The sequence below is a fragment of the Pseudophryne corroboree genome, chromosome 4, assembly GCF_028390025.1.
Source record: "Pseudophryne corroboree isolate aPseCor3 chromosome 4, aPseCor3.hap2, whole genome shotgun sequence".
NCBI lineage: Eukaryota > Metazoa > Chordata > Amphibia > Anura > Myobatrachidae > Pseudophryne > Pseudophryne corroboree.
In genome coordinates, this window is record NC_086447.1 from 908681982 (window position 1) to 908687981 (window position 6000).

The window sequence follows — 6000 nt, forward strand, 5'->3', positions numbered from 1 at the left end:
TCGACATGCCGCTGTCGGGATTCTAAGGGGGCGGGATGTAGGGGGAGGTATTGTGACTGGCGGTCACATAACTACATCCCATTACCACCTTCCCCCCTAGTCTCCTACACCTCCACCTTTCTCCCCGCCTCCGTCTCCCCTCCACCCCTCTGTTCCCTTCCCCTCCGCTCATGTTCCCCTGCTTTCATTCACCTCTGCCCCATGGTCCTACTACACCACCACTCAGCCCTGCTCCATCTCTCCTCTCCCTGTCATCTCACCACACCACCATCCACATCACACTGAACTCCCCCCTCCGCCCACCTCCTGCAGTTCCCCTTCCTAGCTCAGGCACCCGCACCGTCACTAGTCTCTTATCATTCCTGCCCTCAAAGTTAATCTTACCTCAACGCTACAGCCACTCTGATAATCTCATTCACATCTCTCCCACAGACTCCTATCCCCTCTCCTGTGCCCTCTGGAACGCCAGATCTGTTTGTAACAAACTGGTCCCCACTCATGACCTTTTCATTTCCAACTCCCTGCACCTACTAGCCATTACTGAAACCTTGATTACTCCCTCTGACACTACTTCTCCTGCTGCTCTCTCTGCTGGGGGCCTAACATTCACACACACACCCCGACCTGAGGGTCGCCATGGGGTTGGTCTTGAGGTCTTTTTACCTTCTAGTTACTCCTACCAACTCATACCACCAGAACCATCCCTTACATTCTCTACATTTGAGGTCCATGCTATACGCCTCTTCCAACCAGTCCATCTTAGAGTAGCTGTCATTTACCGACCCCCTGGCACTGCCTCCAAATTTATCGACAACTTTGCTTCCTGGCTTCCTTACTTCCTCTCTTCTGAGATTCCCTCCATTATCCTAGGCAATTTCAACATCCCAATTGACATCCCCACACAATCCCCTGCCTCTAAACTCCTTAACCTCACCTCCTCACTTGGTCTCTCCCAGTGGACCTCCTCACCCTCCCATGTGAATGGGAGCTCACTGTATCTGGTCTTCACTCACCGTTGTGATATTTCTGATTTCTCCAACTCCCCATTTCTCCCCTCTGACCACCACCTGCTCTCCTTTAACTTCTCTCTCTCTGCTTTTCCATCTCTACCTCTTAAGGCTACCATCACTAAGCGTAACATTGAGGCTATTGACACCGCATCTCTATCCTCCATGTTTGACTCACTCCTCTCTCCTATTCCCTCTCTCTCATGCCCTGGACAAGCCACTTCCACATACAATGCATCCCTCACTTCTGCTCTTGACTCTGCCGCTGCACCAACCACTATTCACCCTCGCAAATTAAAACTTCAACCCTGGCACACCAGATGCACCAGATATCTGCAAATATGCTCACGTACTGCTGAGTGACACTGGAGTAAATCACGCTCTAAGGCAGACTTCCTCCATTTCACACTTATCTTCTCATCCTTCAGTGCTGCTCTTTTCCTCGCTAAACAGTCATACTTCAAGAACCTCATCTCCTCCCAGTCTTCCAACCCCCGGCGCCTCTTTGCCACTTTCAACTCCCTCCTCTGCCCACCACCACCTCGTCTCCCCTCTTCACTCTTTGCTCTTGACTTTGCCACTTACTTCACATGCAAAATTGATTCCATACATCAGGACATCACATCACACCAGACCATCAGTAACCAGCTTTCTCCCATCCCTTACCAAACCTCCCCAACCCTCGCACCTACGCTGACATCTTTCTCCCATGTACTGTGTATGGTGAGGAAGTCACGGCCCTCAACTCCCCCCCCCCTCCCCACCTCCCCACTTGGCCCTATCCCCTCCTGCCTCCTCAGTTAACACTCTCCTTTAGCCTGTTCCCATCTAAACCCATCTTCTCAAGCTCTCGCTCTCATCAGGCACTGTCTCCTCTGCCTATAGGCATGCACTCATTTCCCATATTCTTAAAAAAAAACTACCCTTGATCCAAACACTCTCTTCAACTACTGACCCATCTCTCTCCTCCCTTTTGCCTCCAATCTCCTTGAGCGTATTGTCTACAACCGCCTTACTTCCTTTCTTTCCTCTTACTCCTTGCTGGACCCATTCCAGTCTGGCTTCCATCCAGGGCTGTTTCTAGTCAATTTGGCTCCCAGTGCGAGATTTAAAAATGCACGCTTACACCCCAGTTTTTGACCCTGCACCAACAGCTCATGGCCACCATAGGAAAGAAAAATTTCTACCATATTAAGCCCCACACAGTAATGCCCCCTGCACCATATTATGCCACACACCGCAATGCCCTTGATACATTAAATCCTCACATTACGGTAGGCAGAGTCCCCATTTTACACATTACGGCAGGCAAGTGTCCCCATTTTCCACATTACGGCAGGCAAGAGTCCCCATTTGACACATTACGGCAGGCAAGAGTCCCCATTTTACACATTACGGCAGGCAAGAGTCCCCATTTTACACATTATGGCAGGCAAGTGTCCCCATTTTTACACATTATGGCAGGCAAGAGTCACCATTTTACACATTATGACAGGCAAGAGTCCCCATTTTACACATTATGACAGGCAAGAGTCCCCATTTTACACATTACGGCAGGCAATAGTCCCCATTTTACACATTACGGCAGGCAAGAGTCCCCATTTTACACATTACGGCAGGCAAGGGTCCCCATTTTTACACATTACGGCAGGCAAGAGTTCCCATTTTACACATTACAGCAGGCAAGAGTTCCCATTTTGACACATTATGGCAGGCAAGAGTCCCCATTTTGACACATTACGGCAGGCAACTGTCCCCATGTTACGTCAGGCAAGTGTCGCCATTTTACACATTACGGCAGGCAAGTGTCCCCATTTTTACACATTACGGCAGGCAAGTGTCCCCATTTTCCACATTACGGCAGGCAAGAGTCCCCATTTGACACATTACGGCAGGCAAGAGTCCCCATTTTACACATTACGGCAGGCAAGAGTCCCCATTTTACACATTATGGCAGGCAAGTGTCCCCATTTTTACACATTATGGCAGGCAAGAGTCACCATTTTACACATTATGACAGGCAAGAGTCCCCATTTTACACATTATGACAGGCAAGAGTCCCCATTTTACACATTGCGGCAGGCAATAGTCCCCATTTTACACATTACGGCAGGCAAGAGTCCCCATTTTACACATTACGGCAGGCAAGGGTCCCCATTTTTACACATTACGGCAGGCAAGAGTTCCCATTTTGACACATTACGGCAGGCAAGAGTCCCCATTTTGACACATTACGGCAGGCAAGTGTCCCCATTTTACGTCAGGCAAGTGTCGCCATTTTACACATTACGGCAGGCAAGTGTCCCCATTTTTACACATTACGGCAGGCAAGTGTCCCCATTTTTACACATAATGGCAGTCAGAGTCCCCATCGAGAGAGATTGAGAGAGACAGAGAGTTACTACAGTTACAAAGGCGATTCCTGCTCTTCGGCCCGCCTTTCTAGTCGCTCCTCGCGCCGGCTGACACTCCCTCTTCCTCTTCGTAACTTGGCTCCCCCTCCTCCTCAGTACTCCACTCGGGAGGGCGGAGTTTCGTGGAATGACGCGAATGCATCGTGACGTCACAACGCAACCGCATCATTCCGTGAAACTCCACCCCCGAGCAGGGTACTCAGGAAGAGGGAGGAGGCAGAAGCAGGGACCCACAGTCAGTGCAGCGGCGGGCGCCCTGTGCGATTGCACGGCGTGCCCACCCCAAGAAGCGGCCCTGCTTCCATCTTCTACACTCCACTGAAACTGCCCTAACAAAAGTCTGCAATGACCTCCATGCTGCCAAATCTAAGGGCCTCTACTCTCTTATTTTTCTTGACTTCTCTGCTGCTTTTGACACTGTTGACCACCCTCTCCTTCTGCAAATCCTTCACTCCATTGGTCTGCATGATACTGTCCTCTCTTGGCTGTCTTCCTACCTCTCTGATCGTTCCTTCTCTGCCTACTTTCATGACTCCACCCCCCCCCCCCCCCCCCCACTTCCACTAACTGTAGGTGCCCCCCTAAGGTTCTGTTCTTGGTCCTCTCCTTTTCTCTCTCTTTACATCCTCTTTAGGTGAACTCATTAGTTCCTTTGACTTCTAAAATCATCTCTATGCTGATGATACTCAATCTACCTTTCCTCCCCTGACCTCTCTCCTGCTCTCCTCACTTGTGTATCCAACTGTCTCTCTGCTATCTCTTCTTGGATGTCCCAGCGCTTTCTTAAAATCAGCATGTCTAAGACTGAGATGATCATCTTCCCACCCTCCCGCACAACCTCACCTCCCACAATTTAATTATTTATTCAAGGCACAACTCTCTCCTCTAGACCCCAAGTGCGCTGTCTTGGAGTTATCCTTGACTCCTCCATCTCCTTCAAACCACACATTCAGCACCTTTCACAAACCTGCCGTCTTCATCTAAAAAATAGATCAAGGATCAGACCCTTTCTGACCGAGGATGCTACTAAGACCGTTATCCACTCACTGGTCATCTCCAGACTGGACTACTGTAATCTCCTCCTGACTGGCATTCCTGACAATTACCTCTCTTCACTCCAATCTATCCTCAATGCTGTTGCCCGACTCATCTTCCTCACCAAACACACTATGTCCACCTCATCCTCTCCTACAAGCCCTTCACTGGCTCCCCTTACTGTACCTTTCAGAATCCAATGCAAACTGTTCATACTCGCCTACAAAGCCCTCACCCACTCCTCTCCCATCTACATCTCTGACCTTATCTCCCCTTACACTCCCACCCGTCCTCTTCGCTCTGCTAATGCACGCCGCCCTCTCCTGCCTACTGATTACTTCCTCCCACTCCTACCTTCAACATTTTTCACGTTCTTCTCCCTATCTCTGGAATTCTCTACATCTCCCCCTCAGACTCTCCACATCTCTACAAAACTTCAAACGGGCTCTCAAGACCCACTTCTTCACCAAACCCAGCCTAATCTCTCATCCTAACCCTCTGTTCCACGCTCGGTGTATGCACAAAGAGCGTTCAGATCCGAACTGCGCATGCATATGCACCGCAATGCGCCGTCGCGTCGCACAACAGCAACAGGCATCGGTGCCTAGCGACGGGATGGTGCGAAAAATCAGAACGCAGGGGCATTTGCAAGTTGATTGACAGGAAAATGCCATTTGTGGGTGGCAACTGACCGGTTTTCTGGGTGTGTCCGGAAAAAAGCAGACGGGCTCAGGTGTTTTCAGGGAGGGTGTCTGAAGTCAGCTCCGGCCCTGATCAGTAGGAATCAATTGCACGGGAAAAGTAAGTTCTGGGCTGCGCAGAGACTGCACAAAATCAGTTTGTGCAGCTCTGCCACACATGCAATCGCACACTTGCACAACGGTTTAATCCTACCCCTGTAGGCGGAGACTATCTGATCGCAGGGCAGCAAAAAACGCAGCCCAGCAATCAGATCTGAATTAAGCCCATAGTTATAAACCTTCCTGCGAGTTCTCTATAAAGTGAGAAAACCTTCCCAGAACAGTATTGTGTTGGAAATGATGTACTCTCCGTTAATGTGTCTCCTCGTCATCTTGCTAATAGATGTTCTAGTAATACAATTGTGTTTATTGTCTCTGATTATTCTCCAGCACATTAAACTCATTCATTAAGTATAATATCCTGTCTTGGATGTATAATTATTTTCCTGAAGGCAAATTTATATTATCTTCTACGGTAAGAAACTGTCTTTCTTGCTTCTACATTTGTCTTTTCTAAGACCCAAAATAATAACTTGAAAGTTGTAAAACTGGCAGCTGTAATTTTGTTGCAGTTTTGCTAATCAAACACTGTGTACACAAAGATAATACAGTATACGTTCAGGATAGGAGCTGTCGGAATCCCGGCAGTGGAAATACTGCCGTCGGAATCCCGACGCCGGAATCCAGAACTGTTCAAGATCCTGACACCGGAGTTCCAACAGCCGGAATCTCAAAGGTTAGTATAGCCGGGAGGGTTAGAATTTGGCTGCAGGGTGGTTGTAGGTTTAGGCAACATCCAGGGGG